This window comes from Magallana gigas, chromosome 9, assembly GCF_963853765.1.
Source record: "Magallana gigas chromosome 9, xbMagGiga1.1, whole genome shotgun sequence".
NCBI classification, from domain to species: Eukaryota; Metazoa; Mollusca; class Bivalvia; order Ostreida; family Ostreidae; genus Magallana; species Magallana gigas.
Window position 1 is genome coordinate 1,651,144 of NC_088861.1, and position 12,983 is coordinate 1,664,126.

A 12,983-nucleotide genomic window follows, 5' to 3' on the forward strand; every position below is an offset into this window, starting at 1 on the left:
CGAAAAGTAATGTCACAGATGCGATAAAATCGTGTAAAATCCACGTAAAGAGACAAAAACTTGTGCTTTGAGATATCTATCTATTTCAATTCAGATCTAAACATGTTAATGCATTATGATAAATATTTCTGAAGATGATATATTTTGTAGAGCGTGAAGCAAGGATAGTCGCCGCCCGCTAGCGACGTCATTTCTAGATCTTTGGCGTTCTGGTAGAATTTCATAATTTAGTACTCTATAAAAATTGGCCACGATGCTCTATTTTTCTTTTTTCATTTTTTTTTTAAAAAATGCCTTTCACTATTCGTATGTCCGGTCTTTTTATTCCTTAATCTAGAGACAAAAGGCATTGCGTAGATGTCGATCGAAATGGACGGTAATGATCCCTAATTTTTTAAAACAGAAAAAGTCTACGGTATATCTGTTTCAAAATATTGTGTTGTTGGGGGTCTTTTTTCAAATTTTGAAATTATGTTATTTATACATAAATGCAAACCATAAAAAAGCTAGACGCGTAAATTCATGACGCGGCGCTGTCACGTGTATATCAGGCTATAAACATCAATATCTTGTAAAGTGTTCAACAAAATTAAATCAAAATTTTTCTTCAAATTAAAATTTTGATAAGGAAAATTTTGATCGATCATTTCATACAATACAGCGCCTGTGTTAAACACGGTGCATAGTGTAACATTACTTTTGGATTAACCCTTGTAGTTTTAGCATGGCTCGGATCTCTCAAACTAGAGAAGGTGCCAAAACATTTATTTAGAGTGGTTGACCAACTTTCAAATATTCCAAATATCAACAAGACATTAGAAATTAACATTTTATAAACAAAATCCACTTTTCAACTTCGAATTATCATATACGTGTTCCAAAAATATAATTTGTTGTTTTTCGTGTTTAAAACTTGCATTTTTTAAAAATATATCTGTCTATTATCTATATGTCTGCATGTCTGTCTGTTGATTTGTCTATCTAAACATTGCAGCTATGTATGATTTTGTTTATCTATAAACATGTTTGTTATTATATTTTAACTATCTATCTATCTATCTATCTATCTATCTATCTCTATCTGTCTGTCTGTTGTTAATAAGTTTCATAATTAATAAAATTGTTTATAACTTTAGATTCGGTTGTATATCATCGTAGCTAAGTGGTTAAAGAATTGGGCTTCTGAACCGCAGATTATGAGTTCGAATCCGCCTGGAGCTTTTGTTCATGTTTACTAAATTAAATGTTCAAAAATGTTATTGTTCATCCAAAAATTGCACATTTTTTGCCTATATATTTGACTTATATACTTCTTATCCATCATGATATATATAAAAATCAAGTAGTTTTCTGCTGAAATAAGAAAATATTTCAAGGTGTAGTGCACCACCTCTAAAAAAGAAATCAAAAAGACTTGCATTCAATTTTGTATCATTAGAGAGGTTCCGCAAACCAATGTAGAAAGGTGAATATGTGGATTTCGTCATCAGTTTTTGTAATGACGAAATTCTTTAAACACAAATAACCATACGTGTAGGTTGCAAAATACACGTAAGGTTAAACTTGTAGGTTATATTTACTTTTTGGCTATTAATATGAAAAAATGTGTTTATTTTGTAAAGCCTTAAAAATTAATGCGACTACTGATATCAAGAAACAAAAATTTCCAATAAAATTTATTGTGTGGTAGAGGTGTTGATACACTAATCAGTTTGTGGTAAACATGTGATGACTCTTGATTATATTATCTGTTATTAAAAAATCGTACATATATTATAATTACTTTAAAAGACGATGTTCAATAAAAATAACACCGCTACTTTCAGTTTTCGACTGTGTCTACTTGTATTTATACTCTGATATTAAAAGAGTTTTAAACTGGTACTTGTAACCTACACGTATAAGTACGCATAGCCGTTGGTCTGCTCTCTATTAAAGGGTGCGTTTGCAACGCTTAATGATAAAACGTTTGTATTATTAGTGGTTGAAAGTGTAGGTATTTGTTTGTATTATTACGCGTTAGAGCTGTTGTACATTTGTAGCAATGAGTTCGAATCCGCCTGGAGCTTTTGTTCATTTTTACTAAATTAAATTTTCAAAAATGTTATTGTTCATCCAAAAATTGCACATTTTTTGCCTATTTGACTTAAATACTTCTTATCCATCATGATATATATAAAAATCAAGTAGTTTTCTGCTGAAATAAGAAAATATTTCAAGGTGTAGTGCACCACCTCTAAAAAAAGAAATCAAAAAAGACTTGCATTCAATTTTGTATCATTAGAGAGGTTCCGCAAACCAACGTGTACGCATATGTATACGTGTAGAAAGGTGAATATGTGGATTTCGTCATCAGAGCTGTTGTACATTTGTAGCGCCTAATAACACACATTATCAGTTGAAGACAAAACTGGTAAGGAAACAGTACGGCGTATCTTATAAAAAAAAAAATTGACTTGAAAAAATTTCAGATCGGGTCCGGTATTTTTGTAATACTCATAAATGTATAAACTTTCAAAAAATATTTCATTAGAATTAATAATTACGAATAACCCATACATATTTACAACGCAATGTGTTACGAGGTGCAGCCTTCTATACTATTACGCATGCGTATTTACTGTAAACAAAACACATACAGGGCTTGCGAAGATTCTCCTAGACAAGTTTGATGATAGAAATATTTCTTTTCTACTTCTTCTAGGAAGTAAATGTAATTGTTAATTTTTTTTTAAAATAACCGTAGTATTATTTTTGCTTGTTTATAATAGGAGTTGCTAGAACCTGAATTCAATTTGTAAGTGTGGCCCTTGAGGGGTTATTTGACATATTTATGTCTGTTCATTTTAAAATGAACCGAAAATGGTAAGCCTTTAATGATTTATCGAGAAAGTGATGATGTGTTCCGGTTAGAGAGTCCCTTTTACCTCGTACATGTATACCATGATGACCGTAGTAGGGTGAAGATCTTGAAGTTTTCAGCACGTGTCAATATTTAATGTTAATCAAAATCCATGTGGTACAAATAAACAATATAAGATGATTCCGGTTTGTACGACCCTGAAATTTCCGGAAGCTCATAGTTAAATTAATAGGTATGTGAAAGGGGTTTTTAGGTATTTTAACTATTACAATCAACGTTATTTCTTATTTCCTAACGATACAATGGGTAAATCTTAAGTTTTTCACACATGTGTTTTCAGCTGTACTGTCTCTTTAGTGCAATAGTTTATAACATAGAAGCATAATTACATAAAAACAAAATTATAGCATAATTATTTACATCAATAGAGAGGTTAAGTATTTGAACGTGTTCGTGTGTGAGTACGTATAACTAGGGAAATCCCATAAAATATTTTTATGGTATTACGACAGCATACCGCGTAATTCTACAAGTTTTAGAAAACGTGTAGACTTAAATTAAGGTACACGGAGGTGAATACTTGAATACTTGAATCATTTTTAAATAGAAAAACAGACTTTGTGTATATCATACGTTGTTTATTGTAAAGCAGACGATAATTTGAGGACGAATGTGGTATTTGTTTCATCATATCTTTATAATTATTTCATGAACAGAGTAAACTAAACATGTTGAAAATGCTAAATCTTATTATATTACACGTTCGCTTACACGTGCAAGCTATCAAACATACATTTTTTTTACGTGTACGTGTAAACATACTTGTAGCTCCATGCGTACCCGTAGAAGAATGTGTTCAAATGCTTAAGGACGTCGTTTACTCAGGGTTTGAGTTCTCAAAATCCGGATTGTTAAAAAGTTCAATGTCATGAGTAATATTTGTTCTAAACACTAAAAGTATTTATGAAATGAATTATTATTGACAAAACATTCGATATTTTAACTATATCATGGAATTAGGCTCAAACAAAGTTGGACTTTTAGCAAAACAGAGGACATTCGGACTAAAATTTTCAGATTTTGTATTTCACTTAAATATTTTTGTTAGTACTGTAATATTCAAAGTTAAGATTTTATATGTTAATTAACATAATTTTGCATATTTTCTGTTGGTTTTATCTCACTTTTTCATTTAGATATTTGAATGGCACACACTACAAAAATATTGAAAAATGCTTAAAAACGATAAAAGACACCATATCTCAAAATCTTGATCATTGACCTCATATAAATTTTATACCAGCAGAGTAAGGTCAATATGCCTAGTTTAAAGCTATAAATGTTTTAGTATTATCATCATTCAATTTTTTGTAAAATTGAATCAAAAAAGGGTAGGAATTTGAAAACTGATAGAGGAAATTCGGACTGGAATATTAAAAAAAATTGTGGATGAAAACTTAAAGCAATATGAGCTGTATTTTTTAGAATTTTATTTTGCTGCAAAAACCTGTAAGTATGATAAGTCTGCATATAACTCAAACTTTTATGAAAAATAAGATTTGAAAACATCGTTAATTTTTGTCAAAGGAAATATTTTTCTTCTAAGGAATATATAGCAAATCAGTTTTTGTACAGGACGACAATAATTCAATTTTGCTCCAAATAAGGCTTCTTAACGGCCTTTTCCACAAAAATATGGCTAACAGAAATTTAAAAACCATGATATTTTTGTCATTTTAGTAGAAAAGAACATTTTAGTAAAAAAAAAATTCAGCATGAAAAATGCAGCTCATATTGCTTTAATGCTTTGTATCTGTTCAGTGTCACTGCCATTCATAAACTGTATTTCATTTTTAAAAGAGCTAAGCAATTTGTATTATTTTCATAATTAAGAAAATTTCAATCATGGTAAAAAAATTTTAGGGACTTTTCTTATATTTTCAAAAAATATTCAGTGGCCATGATTTCAAAAAGTAGGTCATTGACCTATTTTTTTGAAAGTGGAAAATAGCACTACAATGATAGGTCTTTAACACACAATAGATGGTTTTTCATTATCATCAGTGGAATTTTTTTTCATTCTGAGTAAACGTATACCTTAACCTCTCTATAATAAGCGGCATTGTCTCTAAGACAGTGGTTACAGGGCATTCATTCATAATTCTTTTTCTTTTGTTTGAAAAGTCGCAATTTTTATTAATAAGCTCTCCACCTTGAAACCCTAAATTGATATTATTATTAATAATTATAAATTTTAAAATAAGCTTTAAAATGCAATTTTTGCCATAATTGAATTTCTAGTACAATGGCAACGAGACCACATAGCAATAATTGCTAGGCATACTTTCTTATTAAAGACTATCAAACTGTAATGTGTGAAAGGTTTGGTGTCTATGCTTGTGCAGGTTAGCTTCACAACCCTTTAAATTTAAATGTGACCGGATTTTATCCATAATTCTTGATAACCAGGGGATTTTACGGTGACGTTGTTGCTGATCAATCAATTTACTAGGTTCGAATAAGTGTAGCAAGACTATTCTTGACAGCATGTTTGGGGCTGTTGAGCTTCATCTAATTTCATAACTCGAGCACGAAAAGCAGACCGTAGGAAGCACTGTACGGTTTATTCGTTATGTATTTATGCTATAATTGTAAAAAAAAGTCGTATTCTATTGGTTGCCCTATAACTATATATAACGTGGCAAGCTTTTATCTTACCTGTGTGGTCGCTATGCGCTTTATTTTTATCGATAATGCTGTGAGTCTTTTGTATCATGCTTTTATTCTGTTTTAAAAGTGTTTTCTTGACACTAGTTTTTCGTTATAGAATATTTGAAATGTCTTCGGCGGAAGTGAGACCTAGATGTGAGTTTCCGAAAGTAATTCGTTTGTTTACATGTTACAATGAAATAATTATATAGAGAGACATGAATTATCATTTTAATTCAAATGAGCGTGTTGCCATTATCTGTTGCCAACACTGATATCTAGCTGTAGTTCAGTTGATTTATTACTTCAATAATTTTTTACAGCAGCTTGTAACATTGCTTTGTGACATTGGCCATGGAAAAGAACCATTTTAGGAATTCACAGGAAACTACATGTACCACTAATCTCATTTAGTCCAAGGACTACAGACCCGGAAGCATTCAGGGTGTACAGTAGGGAACCATGCAAATACTGTGAGATTGATCGTCAGCAAACTTAGGAGGATGTACATGTAAATATGATAAGTGAACATCAGAGTTTAGACTAGGATGACGCTAGTTTTTTTTTTTTAGTTTTGCAGCATTAAAGCTTTAGCAAGGTATTTGCACCAAATATTATAACAGTATTTTATTCATTTCGCGAGGTAAAAACGTTGGTCAATCATTATTCATTACAATGGTTAATAGGAAGTTAAATATCAATTACTTTCTTTTAATCTTTCCTTAATCATCTTTACACTAATATTAAAACACAAACATATCGTTACATCCACATATACACAATAAACAATGGTATATCTCTTAGGCAACATGTCCTGCGACATGAATTAATAGGTAAATTAAATGTGATAGTATTTTTGTTAACGTAAATTAATTAGAATTAACGTTATAACTAGCCCATGCAGCTTGATAATAAACATTTTTAAAAGCATTTTTTATCGCTAAACACCGTGATATTTTAATTTGAAACTTACTGTAGAAATATTTTTTTTAAATGTAGTATTTCCATTTTACTTATAAAAAGTGGAGAAAAAAATGTAAGCTAAAAGAAAAAGAAGAAAATTTTGTCTGGAAATTCTGAATATATAGACAAAACGAAAGGTAGGACAATTTGCAGTAAATGCAGAAATGCCATCAATTTAATCAAATTTCAAATAATTAAAGTATGGAAAATTAACAAACCCGTAGTAGTGACAAATAAACAAATATCATGATTAAAAAGGTAGAAAAATTATATCATATATAATAATGTAAAAGACTGTACGGTTTTATTTCTATTCATTGTCACATTGAAATGGTCCAGCTTCAGGTTGACATATATTTGGTTAAGATAATACTACCCTAATCATTAGTCTCAAACTATTATATATGTTTGACACAGCACATACTTGCAACGTAAAATGTCAATGTTCTTTACGAACTACTCTCAAGACTTTTGTTTTTCTTACCTGTTATTGCGATGATCCATAACATCCAAAATTTAAAGCAAGTCATTTTTTTATGTTCTTTTATCTCATAACCTAAAAATAGAAATGTTTGAGCAAAAGCGGAGAATTGGCCTCTTTTAACAAAACTAATGTGAAGAAATAAAATTCGGCGTCTCGTTATCGACTTCAACAAACTTGAATGATCAAAGTAAACGCTGTTATCGTCCTGATCTCTGTTTGACAATCGTACCTGTAATTTTTTAAAGTATTCTAACAAGATATAATACGCATCAGACGAGCTACATGTATATCACTTAATTTTAATTCTGGATAATTTTTATTACTTTTTTCAAAACTGTGTTTAAACGGTTTTTACATGGTTTTTTTCTCTCAAATAAATGCTTTTCTTTTAAAAGAGGTAAATATCTCCGCATTTGAGATTGCTAGTCTTTGTATGACCATCTGCTTTTAAGAACATCCTTAATGTTTCACAATTTTCTCCATTTTTTCATATTAATATAAATATAATATAAAGACATTACTTGTTTTAGCTGGGAATGTTGTCGTATCATAATGCACGAACATACATCGTTTAATTCATTTTAACATACCAATCAATATATGAAGTTCTATTTCCTCATTATGTAAATGATTGGATAAAAATTGTGTAGGCGTATTCATTTTATTATACACCTTATTAAGTCGGTTACTAAACCTGATACATCGTCAGGTAAAGTATGACCCAGTTAGATAACACAAGACTTCACCCTTTCAGTAAATAAAAATAATTATAGCGGTATACACATAACCTGTGATAAAAATTATGCAATGTCAACAGATACATTATCCCTGATAATACACGTGAAGAATCTATCGTTGATCAAACTAAAAAAAATGTTGATTGTCTGAGAGCTATTAACATGTTAATGTTGATAAGGTTTATTCATTTATCAAATATTAATGTAATTACATAGCAACTGTTAATAAAAGGTGGGGTTTTTTTTCAGTATACTGAGGCCACCACAATAAACAAAATCATCATTTAATTTGTTTATAATTTCAAAAGAATCATTAAAAAACTTTTTTAACAGTTATTTTTTTAAAAAAAATTCTTCAAAACATTAATCGTCAAGTTTTTTCCTCGTGGTATATTTAAAACATAATTTGGTATTTTGATTTGGTTGGCTCCGTCAAAATATTTATGAGTTCACGTTTCAAGCTAGACTTCGTCAACTTGACTTGAAAGGTCCATGTTATCCAAAATTCTGTAAAACATAAATGATTTTGTAAAATGCACACGAATTTTGGAAAATATCACAAAAACAACTTTGGCTGTAGCAGTTTGCAACATACCGATTAATCTATTCTTGGTGTCGCAAATCCTGTTGATTAATTTCTAAAACTTTCTATTCTTAAAACAAGACAAATGGTTGTTAGTGTAGAGAATATTATGTAATAAAAACAAAAAAGTGCTACAGGTAATGGAAATCTGCATGATGAAAAAAAAGGAAAAAAATACTTTATTGTTTGAATCCTCGAAACTTTGCATTTCATTTGAACTTGATTTTAATACCTAAGCGTTTATTAAATGTTCGTTTATAAAGTATGTCATGATCTTAATCATTTATAAAAAATGATGACATTTTTTATTCAGTCTTTGGACTAGGTCAGTGAAAAATTAGCATGAATAAAACGGATCCAGTACAAATCGTATTTCAAATAATAGATTCACAACTAAATAAAATACATTACATTAAATTGCAGAAAAATGTAAACGTACAAAGCTTTTTGATTATTTTGTTGTTAATGTTCTTGACTCATATTTCATCACTTTCCTTTGTACTGCTTGTCGAACCTATTAAAATTGCTTCTCTTGTACATGTCAACACTTGCATATTTTCTTTTAATTGGTAATATGTATAATAACATATGGCAATATTCATTTGCTAATAAAGATTCATATAAGAACTGTTGAATACTAAGTGTAGTTTTAAATTATTTTTGTTTTATTCGAATATTAAATCATGGCTTTGTTAATCGGTCTAAAATAATGCCGGCAGCATACAAAACATTTTCGCTGACATTGTTCTTGTAATCAGTTTTACGTCTCTTAAAAAAGTAGATGACTAGTCAATTACATGTTTTAAGAGAGAGTTAATATTATACTAAGAATAGGGTTACACTTTAGAACCGATTGAATTGGTGACTGTAAAATGTCCGTAAAATATAATTTTCCTATATTCCTATAGAAGTATTGGGAAGTACTTGGATGAATTATATCATGCACAATAACAAAGGTTTTACTTATATTGATATTTTTTCCTGTGATATAGGGAATACATGAATTTTTTTCGGATAGAAAAAATAGGGAAGTGCATATTAAGCGAAGAAATATTTAAAATGAAATTGGATAATAATAGTTTGAATGAGCAGTAAATAAAAATATAAAGGGATGAGATCACGTAATATACTGCGTATCTTGATCATTTCACTTGTCACAAATTTGTGGAAATAGGAAAAATCATTTGCGTTTGTCATTTTTTTGCAATTAAAAATGTGATACAGCAAACAATACCAGATACAATTTATGGGTACTGTATATCAATTTGCGATCTAAAGATAATCACGAAAATACATTAAATTATTCAAATTCTACTTTGATTTTGAAAATTTGTGAAAAAAAAGAAAATAATTGGCAGATCTTATTTGTTTCGTTAACTTCATTTTTTTTTATACCGAATGGCAGCAAAATTTTTTTTCTGTTTAGTGACCGAGGCTAATGAATAGAATTTGATAGACAATACAAAAGATCATATTAATTCTATAATACCCGTTAACATATCAAGTGGCTTTGAAGTTCCCCAAAACCGATGGATGGGGATTAATGATAAAAACAATTACAAAAAAACCCTTCATAAATAAAGTTTAGCAAAATTCGTTTCACGTGCGTTTAGAGGGTAACAAGTTTCCGTTTTTCAAAAAAGGACTGCAATACGTGGTCCATATGCATGTGCTTGTAAAGAAAATGTGAAGTGTTTTAGGCTGTATATAAATGTTGTATGAAAAGCATAACAATATTTTCTTTCGGTTTGAAACTTGCCTAACATCACTCGCTGTTTTAGATATGACGTTACTTGACGTCATATTCACCAATCCAGAAACTCTGACCAACAAAATGTGCAATGGCTCCTGCAAACTTAATCAGCTGTTAAAAAAATAACCGAATTTGCAAAGTGCCTGAAAGGCATGAAAGAAAATTTCTTTTGACACAGTATATAAATTATGATGAACAGTTATCTCTACGAAAGGAATGGTTTTAAAATCAGCCCGAGTATCGGACAATCCTTTCAAGAAGTCAAATTGAAAAAGTGTTATGATAACATATAAAAGCAATAAATTCTGGAACATCCCTTTACCTTTTAATATATTCTTCCGTTTCATAGTTTTCACACTTCTACCTTAGAGTTTATTGGTCTACTCTAAACATGATATATGAACATTATATTAGTAAAGATAACAAGTATATTAGTTTAAAGGTAGTTATGACCAATTGTTTCTATATTGTTTACTGATATATTTATTATCTCAGCGCTTTTGAATTTTAACATGTGTGCATGGCATGGAATCCCGATCCCCATTCTAATAAACATAAATGTGTCATGTGCTAGCCTGCCTTCTGAACTACCCATAATCCTGTGCAATTTTCCCCATCACATCGCTTTTATATTTTCTGCGTGGACTTTGGGAGCCACGATATTATGAAAGGCAGAGGGGGTTCCGACTAGATACACATAAATTTAGAATGAAAAGAGTAAACCGACATGTTTATCCCTTCAATCATTACATACATTGTTCTCGAATATTTTAACGACTTTCAAATGTGGGGTGAAGGTTAATGTCTTAAGATGATTTTATGTAAACAGTTTACCCCTACCACGAATAAAAAATGTATATATTATAGTTCATTGTCTTATCTAGGCTGGGGTTCTATGATGTTATAGTTATTAAATATTAAGTAATGCAAAGTTTAATGTATCAGAATTTCTGATTTTTTTTTATCAATTCGCCAAGGTCGTATTTCACAACATGCTTCACACAATGCACAGCACTAAGAATTTTATTTATTTAAAAATAAGATTAGATTAAGGTAGAGGGAAGACCACCCAACCTACTAAATTTGATATTCAGAAAATATGTACTTCTTTAATAATATAACAAAGATTTTATCCTGATTCAGGTAGGTATTCTTTCAGTTGTAATCCGCTAACGTTTTTTTTTTCAATTTAACTCTTCACACACCACAAATTTGCAACGTGTAATGTCTATTGTTTGTTATTCCTACCACTTATTACGATTATCAACAATATCAAAATTATGGAGCGAGTCATTGTTTTGTTGCTTTTTTGGTTTTTTGGTCTCTTATCATAATCTAATAGCAATATATTAATCTTGTGCAAATTGCAACGACTTGTCTTCTTTTAACAAAGCCAATGTGAAGAAATTAAAAAGAATCCGTTATCTTGTTATCTATTTCAGCAAACTTGAATTATCAAAGTAAACGCTGTTATCACCTTTATCTCTTAAACCGTACCTCCTGCAGTTCTTTCAAGTATCTAAATAAGCATTACAAAATGCATCAGATTCGTTATAATATGTTTACAGTGTGACCGTTGGGTCAAGCGCAGAAGGAACTACACATCTCTCATCATTGTTAAATGCAACCTGTGGACTTAAACAGTTATTCCAATTGTCCCACCCTAGGCTAGTACACTCACACAAACTACATGTATCACTGAGCATTGATAAAATGTTAAACAGACTTATTAAAATATCTTTATGCAAAATACAAAGCCGTTTAAGTTTTTTTTTATGTAAATATAATTATGTTTTGTTTCATTGCTTTTTATTAATGATCATTAAATCAGTAAACAATAAATTACGGGTCTGTGTTATTTCTCATTTTGTCCTTTGTTCTTATTTGTGTTTTAATTATTTTCTTCAGTAGCATCAGTTTTGTTTTAATTGTTTTTTTAATTTGTTGTATGCTATATATGCGTTGTAGACATTTGCCCTCACCTTTTTTAGTGTGTGATATCCAATATTTTTTAAAGATTTGGCCACATATGCAACTATAAAAAAAACATGTAGATATTTAACATTTTATTTTTTCTCATTTTTGTTTTATTCATTTATTTCAAAATGACGTGGCTGCAGGTAGATCTCATAATTTTCTTTTTTAATAAATTTTCGTCACCAACGTATGCATATATGTTTGGATCAATATACAGTAAATTAAGCATGGAACTTGCATGTGTATTTACTTACCAAAAAAAAATATCAAAACAAAACTATATAGCAAAAAAGTCGCCATTAACACCGATACTGAGTAATTCCTACATCTTGTAAAGATGCTTGATCCACCGCTAAATGATAGTGCGAGATCACTGTGACGTCATACTTAACTTTCTTGCTCTCGACAGTTTTCGTAAATGTTCGGATAAATTCGGGGAAGGAAACACGTCATAATTATGTCAACAAAAGTTCAGATAGGTACAGTTTTTTTACGTAAGCAAATGTGCATATGTGTTGTTTCTTTAGTGTTTTTAAAGGATTTTGTATTGTTAAATAAAATAGATGTATGCGATTTAGAGGTAAGAAATTTCCTTAGAAACGCTGTCTGTTCCACCATGTTGCTATGCACCGCAAAGGATTATTGGGATATGTAGCCTAGAACTTTTTCACGCGGGTCCACAAAATTTTTTTTGAACTATGAGCATATTTCAATTCGAATTTCCTCCGTTCGTACACGTTGTTTATGGAGCTCGTTACGCAAGCGGCGCTTAGCGCCGCCTCGCTGCGCTCGCTATCAATCTTTTTTATGTTTTCGTTTATTTATATTTTTTATTTTAAATCTGTGTTTCCACGGTAATAAGTGTTTTACTTAAAGAAATGCATTTCTTTCATGCAGGTTAATACTTTTGCATT